Genomic DNA, 15,910 nt, shown 5'->3' with positions numbered 1-15,910 from the left:
ACGTAGCTACTTGTGATTGGCTATTTCTTCACGTGATTGGTTCTCGCACTAAACCCCGGGTCCTCTTCGCCGCTCTGTGTTACAATTGGTTGGTTTGTTTCTTCCCTCATTCCTGATTCGTTGTGGCTTTTAATCCCGCCTCTCTTTACTGGTTTAAATTTTGATTGGTTCTCTCTTGTAAACCCGCCCTTCCCCGAAGTTCTAAATTATGATTGCTTCTTCCACGTAACTCCACCGCCTACACCCGTACTTTTCTTCAGCTGCCTCGTCAAGCGCTGTGTACCATCCGAGACCTAGTTTCCTATTGGCCAGTCCGTTCGCTCAGCTGTTGGCATGGCAACTCGGGCTGGTCTGAGGCCTACTTAACCACCCTGAAGCCTGGTGGCTTGCAAACAACGCCAATAAAGGCAGCCAAGTTTGTGCTAGACGCTCTGTTGTCCTCACAACATCCTGCGTGGTGTCAGACACCAGTGCTAAGGGAGACCCAGACTATACAGCCTGCTCTGTCCTGTTGTTCTTTCAGAGCCCAAGCAGGCTGGGCTGGCGCCTGTACTGCTTCCATGTGGCACTAAGCACAACTCCTTCTTCCATCCTCATTCACGCCTTCCCAACAGCCCCTCAGGCTGGCCAGAGGTGCTGCACACGCCCTGCAGTTGTCCCTGTTTCAGATGGACAATCTGTTTTTCAGATCATCTTTTACTATAATAACTAAGCACTGTAAACGATCATCTTTTACTGTAATAACTAAGCACTGTAAATGATTGTAAAAAACTACGAGAACAGCCCATAAATGAATCAATTCTCATACAACTCTTGACCCCTCTCATTTTGAACATAGTTTTGAGCTACACTATTAAATCATCTGATGAAGTGAGCTGTAGCTCACTGTCATAAATATAAAGGGAAGGGTAAACCCCTTTGAAATCCCTCCTGGCCAGGGGAAAGCTCCTCTCACCTGTAAAGGGTTAAGAAGCTAAAGGTAACCTCGCTGGCACCTGACCAAAATGACCAATGAGGAGACAAGATACTTTCAAAAGCTGGGAGGAGGGAGAGAAACAAAGGGTCTGTGTCTGTCTGTAGTCGTCTTGGCCGGGGATAGACCAGGAATGGAGTCTTAGAACTTTTAGTAAGTAATCTAGCTAGGTATGTGTTAAATTATGATTTCTTTAAATGGCTGAGAAAAGAATTGTGCTGAATAGAGTAACTATTTCTGTCTGTGTATCTTTTTTGTAACTTAAGGTTTTGCCTAGAGGGGTTCTCTATGTTTTTGAATCTAATTACCCTGTAAGATATCTACCATCCTGATTTTACAGGGGGGATTTCTTTATTTCTATTTACTTCTATTTTTTATTAAAAGTCTTCTTGTAAAACACTGAATGCTTTTTCATTGTTCTCAGATCCAAGGGTTTGGGTCTGTGGTCACCTATGCAAATTGGTGAGGCTTTTTATCCCACATTTCCCAGGAAAGGGGGGGTGTGCAAGTGTTGGGAGGATTGTTCATTATTCTTAAGATCCAAGGGTCTGGGTCTGTAGTCACCTAGGCAAATTGGTGAGGCTTTTTACCAAACCTTGTCCAGGAAGTGGGGTGCAAGGTTTTGGGAAGTATTTTGGGGGGAAGGACGCGTCCAAACAGCTCTTCCCCCAGTAACCAGTATTAGTTTGGTGGTGGTAGCGGCCAGTCCAAGGTGTAATATTTTGTACCTTGGGGAAGTTTTGACCTAAGCTGGTAAAGATAAGCTTAGGAGGTTTTTCATGCAGGTCCCCACATCTGTACCCTAGAGTTCAGAGTGGGGGAGGAACCGTGACACTCACGAAAGCTTATGCTCAAATAAATTGGTTAGTCTCTAAGGTGCCACAAGTACTCCTTTTCTTTTTGTGAATACAGACTAACACGGCTGCTACTCTAAAAACTATTAAAGTTATACAGCTATAACTTGGACCGTGTCTACACGAGCACTATACTGTAATGAGGTGGGTGAAACCTTGTTATGGGTTGAGTTAAAACCTCCTTCAGGGGCAGGCAGATGTATGAACGAATCCTCCATTTAAGATAGTTGTAAGAGACAGTTACGAACATAAGAATGACCATACTGGGTCAGACCAATAGTCCAGCTAGCCCAGTATCCTGTCTTCCGACAGTGGCCAATGCCACATGCTTCAAAGGGAATGAACAGAACAGGGCAATCATTATGTGATCCATCCCCTGTCGTCCACTCCTAACTTCTGGCAGTCAGAGGCTAGGGACACCCAGAGTATGGGGTTGCATCACTCATGGACTTAAACAAAGCCTAATAGAGACTGCCCAGAAACTAGCATCATAGGAGCAGACTCAGGGTTCAATGTGTATTGTGACCAGGAGGGTGTGGGTGTGTGATAGAACACACAGAAAAGAAGCTGGGAACACACAGGACTGTCTGGGAGAGGTAAAAAGGCAAGAAAGCCAAGCACCAGCATGTGAGCATGGTGTGACCCTGGAAAAACCCAGAGACTGAGGGCTTGTCTACACTTGAAATGCTACAGTGCAACAGCTCTTGGCTATAGTGCTTAAGTGTAGAAACTACCTACGCTGAGGGGAGGGTTTCTCTCATTGGTGTAGGTAATCCACCTCTCCAAGAGGTGGTAGCTAAGTCATTGGAACAATTCTACATGGGGATTTAGGTTATCTTAACTACGGCACTCTGGGGTGTGGATTTTTCTATGGATTTTTCACCTGGCCAACATACTTAAACCAACCTAATTTTCTAGTGTTGACCAGACCAGTATTACATTAAAGTTCACTGAGGCTATGTCTACTCTACCACTTATGTCGGTATAATTTATGTTGCTCAGAGGTGTAAATAAGCCACCCCCTGAGAAACATAAGTTACACCAACCTAAGCTTCTCCCGCCAACATAGCTACTGCCACTCGTTGGGGGTGGATTAATTAAATCAATGGGAGAGCTCTCTCCCATCAGTTTAGAGCGCCTACACTGGAGTGTTTACATCTGCAGCTGTGGTGCTGTAAACTTTCTGGTGTAGCCATAGCCTAGGAACCTTCAGTCCTTAACAGCAGGATCTGCACATGGAGGGGGGGAGGGTAAATTTAAAGTGGATTAATTAAACCTCATTAAACCCCTGCGTGTTTAATGTGGTTTAACTAATCCAATTCAAAAATTAGTTTGTATTAATTTTCCTGAGTGTCCATGTAGTATAGACAAGCAAGTGTGTCAACACTAGGAAGTAGCATATTAATCCAAAATTGGTGTGCTGACTAGTTCTGTGAGAGCACTGCATCGGTTTGTTCATAGTCTGAAGTTCAGCTTTGCAAGCAGATGTATTAGACATTTATTTTTAAAAAGAAAACTAACATTCTGTAGGAAACGTCAGAGATACCAAAAATTAAATCTTCAGACTGCAAAGAAATTGCTGATTTCTGGTTATGAATGATTCGTCTTTACAAGAAGAGGCAGACAGATAGCCTTCAACCTTGGGTCATGGTTGTTGGCAAACAAAATCCCAGATGGGAAAAGACCAGTTGGATTCACTTGTCCATGCTCTTGTCAGTCCAGAATTGTCAGTCCTACTGTATATTCTCTTCTCCAATCTCAGAACACTTAACATCCCTTTTTATTATTTCTGTCTTCACTGCTATGTGTTATATCTCTCAATTTAGCACCATCTGTTTGTTTAATTACTGTGCTATTTGCATTGTCGTCCAGATTGTTAATAGAAATATTCGTAAAATATGGTCTGAAAGTGATCTCTGTGAAACCTCACTGTACATCTTCCTTCTTGAATCCAAAGCAGCCCATCATTCATCTTTAATCACTTCTTTTTGGCTCTTGAGAGGATGGGGAGGGGGTCAAGCCAACATACATTTTCCCTTGGGACTTCTATGGAACTCCCAGCTGTGCATGTAAATATTTTTGGCTTTTCTGCATTACCTATGACAAGTCAGATGACATTTTGCTGGGCAAGGATCTGTGTTGCTACAGAAACTGTCTTTACAAATCCATTCGATCAAACGAGGTTCTACTAACACCACTCATGCTTTCAGCAAGAAGGCATAAATAATTCACATTTTCCCTGAGCCGCTCTTCTCTTCACATTGAGGTTAAAGCCTTAGAGGAAAACACCAGTGGTTAGATGGGCACAGGACAGAACAGGTATGCACCACAGTAGTCTACCCTGTATTTATTGAAGACGCTTTTGGCTCACTTTCTAACTGTGAGACTGCAAACTTCAAAACAGTGCTTTGGGACACAGGAATCCAGGGGGCCTTGAGTGAGCTATTGCTGTTGCAAGGGGAAGAGTTGTCCTCCAAGATGTGAGGAAGGGCTATCAGGAGTGGAGAGGGTGGCATGGGTTAGGAATGAATAAATATTTTGGGTGGACTGAAAAAAGGGCCACATTGGAAGCATCTCAAAGTTACATAGAGGGAACACCATTTTGAACTTCTGCTTTGGGGGATCTTGAATGTTGAGTATGCTACTGAGTCAAAATGGAAAGGTATCAAGTTTGTAAAAAATTTTGCCAGGAAATAGTCAAAAGATTTCATTTTCCCACTCATTTTTATAATGTTGAAACACTTAGTGTTGATAAGGTAAAAAACTGTTGTTTCAGCTTAATTCTTTAGATCATTTTCATTTCTACTTTTACACCATATTAAAATATATTAATACATTATGCTTATTTTATATAATACATTATATGTAATATTTTACATTGTAACATTTCAACATTCCTGAAACAAATCATTTTTACATTATTGAAATGAAAAGATTTGACACTGAAACAAAATCTTTAATTAGAAATTTTGACATTTCAACTTTCCCATGGAACAGAAATTCCATTTTCTGATCATCTCTAGTCCTTACCTTTTTCTTATTTCTATCTATCATAGGCTGGTTGTCCCTTTAAGGCATACCTATTAATTTAATCAGGTGGCCTCTGGTTACGTGAAGGGGTAAATAACACTTCCCTATTCACTTTACTTTCAACATAATATTCATGATTGTATAGACCTCTCTCATATACCCCCTTAGTCATCTCTTTTCTAAACTGAACAGTCCCGTTCTTTTTAATTTCACCTCATATGGAAGCTGTTCCCTACCCCATATCATTTCTGTTGCCCTTCTCCATACCTTTTCCAATTCTAATATATCTTTTTTGAGATGTGGTAACCAGAACTGCATCTAGTATTCCAGGCATGGGCATACTATGGATTTATATAGTGGCATTATGATATTTTCTATTTTAGTATCTATCCCTTTCTGAATGGTTCCTAACAGTCTGTTAGCTTTTTTTGGTTGTCACTGCACATTGAGCGGATGTTTTCAGAAACCTATCCAGGATGTCTCCCAGATCTCCTTCTTAAATGGTAACTGCTAATTTAGATCCCATCATTTTATATGTGTAGTTGGGATTATTTTTTCCAATGTGCATTAATTTGCACTTATCAGCATTGACGTTCATCTGCCATTTTGTGGCCCAGTTTTGTAAGATCCCTTTGTAACTCTTTGCAGTCAGCTTTGGACTGCACTATTTTGGGTATTTTTGCATTGTCTGCAAATTTTGGAATCTTGCTGTTCACCCCCTTTTCCAGATCATTTCTGAATATGCTGAGCAGCATAGGTCCAAGTAGAGATCTTTGGGGGACCCAGCTATTTACCTCTCTCCAGTCATAGCTTTGTGGAATCAGGGCTCTGTGTAATTTCAGGAGGTATAGCTGAAGAGCAACTACTCTTCGTGTCATTCTGCCTTTCAGAACTTGTGGATATCCAAGCAGACATCTATGCCTAAATTAATGCTCCTATGAGCAACTTTAACTTAGTCTCTGTGTCTGCACCCTGCCCTTTCAGAGAATAGAGTTTTACACAGGCCTGGTGTGGGTGGCCAATGGGAAAGAGGTCAGGTTATGGCCAAGGGGAGGAGAGGAGCCAATGCAGGCCTGGAGCTTCTCTTTCCCACAGATCCCCGGTATTCTGTGACATTGGCAAGCCACACCTCCTAACTTTACTGTCATTCAGTTAGTTTGGAATGAAACTATGGGGAGAACCTGATATTCCCTCATGGACATTTCTGTGGGAAGGTTCACTATGGCTCTTGGTTAGACATTCTTCCCCTCAGTGCATGTACTCCTGGGAGAGCTAATTACAGGGTCCTGTCGACACTACTGAAATAACCATATCTACATGAGATGGTGAAACAGGTTTGTGAGTGTGCTATGTTCTAAGAACTTTCAACCCTGTTAGAACAGACTCTGTTGTGGAGGTGGAGGACTATATTTTAACTCTTAACTATATTTTAACTATATAAGCATGGTGGAGGACTATATTTTAACTCTCATTTTCCGCACATGATTATAACACACTTTCTTTCCTGTCCACACAGCCAAGAAAAACCCATGCTTGGGCCATAACCATGGATTATGACACTGTTGAAACACGTTTACTTTTGTAAAGGCCTGTGTCTGTGTAGGCATTAAGCAAACTGTTTATTATCTCAGTAGTATAAGAGCTTCTAAGAAACCTGATCCCGTATTGGGCCTACTTCTCTGCCAAGAGCCCTGATGATTCAAATTCTGCTGCTATTTACACATGGGTCACCCTATTAAAGGCACAGATGTAACTGAAGGCAGAATGTCTCTGTGCTGTCCCTCCCCTTGTTTTCCAGGATGGGATATTTACTTATTCATTCTTCAAAACAAGAGTTTCCTGTTACTCTGCCTATGCTGGAGGATTTAAGCACAGTCTGACTCTTCCTATTGCTCTGATTGCAGTCGTCTATCATGGATGCAGAGACATATTTTTTCCAGATGAAACAGGATCAGACTCAATGACCTCCATGGAACCAATGGTCTTATTACAGGTCCTACTGGAAAAGCGGCCATATTACAAAAAAATCACTACACTAAAAAACATTTTTGACTCATCTATTTTGGATCTTTTAAGAAGATTTAAAAAGTCAAACAAAAAGAAGTTGGACTTTACCTGAAATGGTGAAATAATCTGTGACCTTTTTAGTAATAGGCTTGTGGCATATAACTTAGTCTTCATAGAATCAAAGAAGGTAGAAACATCAAGTAAGGATAATTGGCCAAGCTTATAGGGCTTACCCTCAACTCAATGGCATTCCTCTGTCTGTCTGTCTGTGTGTAATGCAATAACTTTTACTTGCTGCACTGATCCGTTCCAAAATTTCAGGGAATATTCTAGGCAACAATGGCCAGAACCCTATTCAGGGGACAATTGGAACATTGACAGAGGTAAAATGGGGGACACCTGGAGCCACTATCATCTGTTGATGGCACCCATTCACATTTTGCAGCATAACAATACCTCCACTCATCCTCCCAATAGAATGTAACAGGTTGACACTCTGAATGACCCAAGAAAAATAACAAGGAGTACTTGTAAAAAGAAAAGGAGGACTTGTGGCACCTTAGAGACTAACCAATTTATTAGAGCATAAGCTTTCGTGAGCTACAGCTCACTTCTTCAGATGCATGAAGTACTTGTGGCACCTTAGAGACTAACAAATTTAGTGATCTTGTTATAGTGTGTATGGAAACACCCATTTTTTCATGTTCTCTGTGTGTGTGTATATATATATATATATATATATATGTATATATATATATATATATATATATATATATATACACAATCTTCCTGCTGTATTTTCCACTGCATGCATCCGATGCAGCGGGTTTTAGCCCATGAAAACTTATGCTCAAATAAATTTGTTAGTCTCTAAGGTGCCACAAGTAATCCTCATTCTTTTTGCTGATACAGACTAACACGGCTACCACTCTGAAACCTGTCACCAAGAAAAATAATTGGTCTCCCTACTGGGAGCCTTGGGGCAGTTACTCACTAGCAGGAGCAGCCGGAAGGAGAGGAGAGAGAAGCTTCATGTATTCCTTCTTCTTTCATAACATTCTGTTTTCTTAAAGCCTGCTCTAGCTGGGGAAGAGAGGGCACCAGCCACCTGCCCTTTCCAATCTGGGGAGAAGAAAAGTACTTTGGTGGAGCATGGAGGAAGAATGCACACCACCTTTGGCATGCTATGGGGAATTGGGGACACTAGTGTGGGGAGAAGAGAAATGTGAGAGGAACAAAGCCTCTGGCATGACAGGGAGAATGGGGGATCCTGCTGTGAAGAGAGGAGGGAAGTGGAAGGAACAGAGCCCTTGGTATGGTGAGTAGAAAATAGGACCCTGACATGCAGGGAGAAGGGCATCCAAAACTAGCAGTGTGGGTTGAGGGGCCCTTGTACAGGGGATGGGGAAAGAGGGGCATGTGAGGCACCTTTAGTGGTGGTGGGAACTGGGGACCCTGGAAGTGGGGAATGGGGGCATACAGAACCCCTGGTAGGGAGTGGAGACTGAGGAGAGTTCCAGGGAGACTCTGAAATAGAGGGTAATGGGAACATTGCACGCAGGTATCTTGTGGGGTGGAATGGAGGCATGCAAGCAGCCCTGGGTGTGCTCAGTAAATTTAGCAGCCTGCAGAAGCTATGAAGTATGCACCTGCCTGCTAATAATCCCTAGTATGATGAATTATAGAATAGCTTTAATTACATTAGGATCATCGGATGAATCTGAATACATTATTATAATCATAGTATGGATACATTCTAAATGAGATGGGATCTGGATACATTCCTAGCCGGATCCTGAGTATTTGCTACTTTGAGTACGTAGGGTTTATACTTGACCATATTTTATTTGGGTAGTTTGGGTTAACTTTTAATGTACGTGAGTGAAGGATAAAATGGGAATTCCATCTGGTCTCTAATGAACCACTTCAGTGCTGTGGAACTTGCTAGGAGCCGTCCATGGAGCAAAATCTGCCCCCCATTGGTACCACATGCACATTACTACTGGAGAGCTTTTGGAGGATTTTTGATGCTTTAGTGGAACTCATCGGCAAAGCAATCACCTTACTATATTTTTAAAACTTAATCTCTTAATGTTGTCAATAGCTGGCTCTTCCTTTGGTTTACAGAAACTCTTGATTCTCCTTTTTACACTTTTTATTTTTACCTGTTTCTATTTTGATGCTGCCAAACAGAGATAAGCAAGTGCAGATATTTGGTCCACCCACACTATGTGGAACATGCACAAGTGAGGTACAAATACATTAGTAAATACATGGACAAGTACTATATTTGGCATCTTTGGGATCATCACGTGTAATAATGGGTCTAGTACCACACTTAACTTCCACAGGGACTTTGAATAAAGACTGCTGGATATAGCCCATTAACAGTAGGTAGCACTTATATAGCTTTATAAACATGTTTCTCCTCTGTCTTGCATCTTTTATAATCTTTTACACCTGTGCAAAGTGCATATAAATCCAAATGATAATGTTTCATGTTCTACAACTATTCTGCAGCACCAGTCTGTGACTACACAAGGTATAAGGCAGTGGCAAACCAGGCCCTACATTTTCAAATATTAACTAACTAGTCCTCACAACATCCTTATGAGGCAATTAAGGACAGGACAGGTCATTTTGCAGGTAGCATATCGGTACTTTATGGATATAGGTGGATGTTTGGTATATTTGATGTGTATACATATAACACTTTAGACAGGTAAATATAAGCATGCAGCTCTGTATGTATCACACAGTACAAGGGTATAATACAAATATATAACTGATAGATAAATCTTTAGTATTGCAAGAGGGATATACTATCTTTGTATCGTTTGTGATCAGTGATGGGTTTGTATATATTGTTATGGTAGGCTAGTCTTCCAACTTCTTTTCTTAGTGTGAGCAAATGTTCAGTCTTGAGATGACATATGGAGTTATTATTAATTTTTGGGAAGAGGGAGCTGTGTGAGCTGCAAGAGAGTTTGTTCTCTTCCTTGACCTCTAATTGGAGTCAGTTGTTGGGGAAGAGTTGCTCCATAGGAACCAGGCACTGGCCTTGGGCTGAGAGTCCTGAAAGATGAGATCGCTCTGCATGCTGCATAAGATCACCACTGTTCCAGGACTTGTATATGTGTGTAAATAAAACAAATTACACTTAGAGCATATCCAAACTCTATGTGACTGATTTCTCCTCCACTTGGAAGACAATCTGCAAGGCCCCGCACATCTGCTAATGTTCATTATATAGGAAACTATATTTTAGATGTGTTTGTCATGTCACTATGTGTTTTTTCTCTCTTTTATTTTAGCAACTTTCATATGTGTATTGGTTGTTTTGCCCAAAGTCTATAATAGCTGAAAAGATCTATTGCAGAAGAGTACTTGAAAATCAGTTAATAACAAATGATCATTAGAATACTGAGAGACAAGGTGGGTGAAGTAATATCTTTTATTAGACCAACTTCAGTTGGTGAAAGAGACAAGCTTTCGAGCTACACAGAGCTCTTTGTCAGGTGACCTGTGTGTAACCTGCAAGCTTGTCTCTTACATCAAAAAAAGTTGGTCCAATAAAAGGTATCATCTCACCCACCTGGTCCCTCTAATACCATGGGACCAACATGGCTACAACAACACTGCAAACATTAGAATCCTGGTTTGTTGCATTGGGTGTTTTAGCTCTGTAATATAAAACTATTGGATTATAAAATATACACCTATAAGACATTTCTGGTTTGGTAAGTCCTCATGTGAAAGGCCAAGAAAAAGAGAAACATCTTAATTTTGAGGAAAAGGCATCAGCAGAGAGCATGAGAGAAGGGTAAAACTTGTTTTGGGGGTAACGTGGATAACAAATTCATTTTCTAAGCAGAACTAGCCCTTCCAAAATTCTATTCTATTATGTCATAAATCCCCTATTGCTAAAACTCACTCTTATGACTCCTTCCTCACTGACTTTGGCAGCAAGTTTCTCCAATCAAGTAAGATCCTGCTGTGAAAGTTGAACGTGGCTTTTAAAAAGAAAAAGCACCATGTCATATGCCTATTTCCCGTTGTCAATGACGCTGAAACTTCCACATTTCAATAAAGTAATTTTGAACTAAACTAAACTAAACTAAATGAATTTACATAGGGTTTTGCACAAATTTAACTAAACTTTTTAAAACTTAATTAAACTGTTGCAACTTTCTCACATAGACAAGTCCTTAGGCTTGCTCCAAATTGGTTTATAATAGATGACATGATGTTGACAACTGTCAGTGGCTGGTGACTCACCTGTACTTCCAGTGTTGCTAATAGTGGTACAGCTGATATCAACTATCAGTGTTATCAACTATAGGAATTTTTTCAAATGTTTCCCTGGTGCAGACAAGGCCTTAGTGAAATGAAAGCCCTATACAAGGATCTGAAGTCATCTGGAACTTGCATCCCATTTTCCCTTTATCCAAATTAATTATTAGTAATGGATTCCACAGGATTCAAGTATGGGCAAAATAAACTGTCACTGGAAATGAGATAGTGTGAGGTCCTGCACACTGCCAGGAGATCTAAGTACATGACTGAAGCGATCTTTCCAGGTGCTCTTAGCTGCTGTGCAGGTCTCCACAGGTGAATTGGCTATGTTGAATAGAAGGGTCAAGATATTACACTGCATTATAAAACAATGCAGTTTGTCTATGCAGATGGTACAAAGTCATGTTATAATCATGTTTTAGGGTTGGATTTCAATCCTAAGAGCAAGTTCATCATTGATATAACTCCACTGATTTGAATGAGTTTAGTTCTAATCTTTACAGGCCTGTAATACAATTCTGAGTCATAATTCCCACATTTAGCTTTAGCCCTGTCTACCAAGCCAAGACAATCTGTGCTAACATGATTGAGGTGCTAGAACACAATTCCCTGACACACTCAATCTGGCTGTGTAGAGGGATCTATGATTCCATGACAAAACTAAAACAACATCTGTAAACAAGAGTCTGCCTCCTGAAAGAAAGGGGAAAAGATAAAACAGTGGCATCATTTAACTTTGCTTGGAAAACTAAAGACCAGAGCTTGTAATGAACGCAAGTAATTAGTCACAAGAATTTAGTAATTCAAACCAAACTGCACACAGCTCATTTCTAAGCAATTTATTATAGTTAAAATCAACAGTAGTGTAACCCATACAATTTTTCCTGGGAAAAGGCAATCATTCATTCCAAATTCATAACACTGTGGCTTATTCAAGAAAAAAATTGTGGTCCATCATCATTGAATCAAATGTTATAGGTCTTAATGTACATAAGGAACAACCTGAACAGGGAGAACTAACGGGTTCAGAATTGACCATATAAGTCACTTCATAATTGCCAATGAAAAGCAGGAATTTTATAAATCACAGACCAGCTCAATAATCTGAAAGTTGATGTATATTAGCAAATCATCAGGGCGAGGGCACACAGAGAATATCCTCCAGCTTATGAACAGGGAACAAAAACAAAGCGCAGAACCAGTTAAAATATTAAATGAATACTGTAAATACTGCTGCTTATTTTCCATAGGTCTCTTTGGAAAACAATTCTGGAGGGGTCATTGCAAATTTGGAAGCAAATTATACCCAGTGTATCCCTGTCACACGCACTTGTCTCTACTATAACCTTGATCTCCTGTCTCCTGGTCCTCCCATTTGTCTATTTATTCACATTTTGTATTTTGTTGTCTAAATCTTTGATTGTGAGCTTTGTGGAGTGGATCTGTCTTTGTGTAATTTGTTTCATACAATGAGGCCCTAACCATTGATTGGGGTCACTACAACAACAGATATGAATGATCAGCCAGTTATTTTCCTAGCTTACCTCTGCTTCCCATGTAACCATCTGTATCCCTATGTTCATCCTTTTTACAAGACTATGATACATTTTGTACAAAGTGTGCCTTGCGAGGTATCATTTGAAAACTCATCATTTGCTGATCATTATTGTCCTGGTAAAATATGTGTGGCAACACTGTATATAAAGTTATAAAATACTTTTGTATAACATTATTGAGACATGCTCCAAATTTAGAAAAGCAGCCATAAACCAGTTCCTTAGAGACAAAAGGCAAATTGACACCTCAGCCAGTCAACAAAATCAAATGGATCATCACCTTTTTAAGTGGCCATTTGTTGGCAGGAAAAACAGTCTGAGTAAGAAATCTACATTTTGGCACAGAAAAAGCTGGCAGTTTCCATTGTCACAGACTTGCTGTCTCCTGAACCCCAGCTGGAGATGATTCTCAAAGAAGAGGGAAGGATATACAAATGTGGAACAGATGCCCCAAATCACTCAGTGCTCACAGGATCAAAAACATCAGAAGGACAAGGAAATTAACACCAAATTGGGGGAGGGATCCTGGCTGAAAGGAGTACAGCCAGTAAGACTGCTAAAGCATGTGGTGAGAGAAACCTTTTCTTTGAATTCATTTAACTGTTAAGTTAGATATAAATTGCATTTTATCTTTTATTTTCTAGTAACCAATTCTGACTTCTATGCCTTATTACTTGTAATCACTTAAAATCTATCTTTCTGTAGTTAATAAATTTGTTTTATTATTTTATCTAAACCAGTGTGTTTGGATTGAAGTGTTTGGGAAACTTCATTTGGGATAACAAGATTTGTGCATATCATTTTCTATTAATGAAATGACGGACTTTATATGAGCTTGTATTGTCCAGGAGGGTGCTAGGCACTATAAGATACACGTATCTGGATGACAGTCTAGGATTGGGAGTTTGCGGGTGTTGTCCGACAGTGTAATTCATGGCTGGCTGGCTATCGCACCATAAAATAGAGCTGGGAGTGATTTACATGCTGAATGTTGGGTGTGTGTGAGCTGACCAGGAGTGGTTGCTGTCACAGTGAAGCAGTGTAAAAGGCACCCCAGAGTGGAGAATTGAGGGGACACTGCTGTTCAACAGTCCAGATTGTACCCTGGGGAATATCACAACCCACAATCCCAAATTGTGGTCCACTAACCATTGGCAGCTTGTGGAGCATTCACTGATGGTTGGCAGAAAACTAGGTAGTCACATGGGGCTGGCTTCTCCTCCTTGTTTCAGCTGCTTTTACAGGTGTCTGCTGTCTTTAGTGCAAAGACATCCCTGAGAAGAATGCAGATCTTACCTGCACTATTTCTACCTGGTGCACTCTGTCTGTACAGATCTTCAACTTGCATATGAACCAGCAGTAGGAAGCAAGCAGAGCAACTGGGCTGCTGAAAAGATACAGCACAGGATGGCAGAGAGTGGAATGAAATGGAGACCTAGTGGGAGATTATTTCCAGTTACTGTGAATGAGATGCTGCCAGTACACAGAAGCAATGGGAAACTGGGTGCAAAGGGGTAGAAATCCACTGAAGAGGGAAAGCAGTGACTGCATAGCTTGCTTCCTTTGAAATCCCATCCTTGTATAAGCAGTTGATGCTCCTCATGTGCTCTGTCTCTGCATGTGGAATGCAGAGACAGAGCACATCTGCTGTATGCAACTAATGTGGAGGGGGCATTGTCGTCTCCAGTACGGTGCCTGAACTCTCTGTGTTGACGGACCTATTCCTGACAACTGATGTGAATGTGATCTGCTACAGGAAGCTTAATGTTAAGGGCCAATTTTTGCTGCTATTATAACCGAGTCCATAGTAGTTGCACACAATGGGAACCACTGGATGCTCAGCCCTTTTGAAAATTAGGCTGCTTATTTAGATACCTAAATATGGATTTAGGAGCCTAACTTCTTGTATGCAGTTTTGAACACCTTGGCCTCAGCTCTTTGGGTAAGCATGCCAATCTTACAGCTTCTTCTGCCCCCAATTATAATGGATTTTAATGACCACAGTTGGTATCTAGTATGGAAAATTCTGCAAATTTATTGTCCCTTCCATGCTGGTGACTAATAACTAAAGTGAAATGTGGTGTAGGTATCTTTGAATCTTTGCTTGAACTTTATTAAAATACTTAAATTTTGTGGAGAAAAATCCTCAGTGGAACATAATACATTATATGTGATAAATTCTCCAGCAATGTTTCCTAATATAAAATGCTTTAAAACAGAAAACCCAACTTTCTAACAGCTCACTAGCCACAAGGAGCCAAATCCTAGAAACAGTGACTCATGCATGTGCAGTTACATCCTTCTGGAATCCCACTGATTTCAAAGGTGAATAATAGCAATATGGGCATGAGTAACTGTATGGAGGACTGGGCCCTTGCATGATAAATCTGGCCTCAGAAGATGATTTTAACAGTACTTCCTCTTGGACTACAGTAACAATGAAAAAGTATTTATGGTGATAGATCACCCAATATTATTGATATTATAGATGGGCTGTGTGTATAAATGATTTAATAATAAAGTACTAGTATCTAAGTTTCATTTCCTTATGAGCTGGAATACTGAAGATTTATTTCTTTGTTGCATGGACATATGTCATTCAGTTGTTAGCCCTGCAATAAAATAACTGATGAACTATATCACTGATCTCTCAACAATCTCTTTCTAAATTTTCAAGTCTAAAATGTTTAACTTGAGAAAGTTTCTATTCTTAGCTTAAAATGTTACTGTAACCATAAAGTCAAAAGTAACATGAACATTAGAAAAAACAACACTAAAATGTTACACTTAGAAATAATTTTTTTTCCTTTAAAAGAATAAGTAAGGTAATGTGCAAAAACTTAATACATCCTTACAGCTCCACTCCGACAATCATCCACTGGTGTAAAGTCCCAAAGGGACCATATACCAGTGGTGTAAGTTACAGCAACCACTAGACTATTCTCATGTCAGGGCTGGCTTAGGCTGGCTCCCTGATACCCGCTTCCATCCCTTGCACTGATCAGAACTCAGATGCAGGAAAGAAACTAGCATCATCAGTTTTAAAACCTAATGACACATCTCTGGGATGTGCTTTGGCCTGGGGAGTTGTAAAGCTCTATGGGAAGATATTAAAAAGAAGATTTATGACTCTTAAAATGATCCATGTGCTCTTTGCTCTGTGAGGCTGGAGCTGGTTCCTTGCCACTCTGTTA

This window comes from Lepidochelys kempii, chromosome 1, assembly GCF_965140265.1.
Source record: "Lepidochelys kempii isolate rLepKem1 chromosome 1, rLepKem1.hap2, whole genome shotgun sequence".
NCBI classification, from domain to species: domain Eukaryota; kingdom Metazoa; phylum Chordata; order Testudines; family Cheloniidae; genus Lepidochelys; species Lepidochelys kempii.
Note: the sequence above shows the minus strand (reverse complement) of the source record.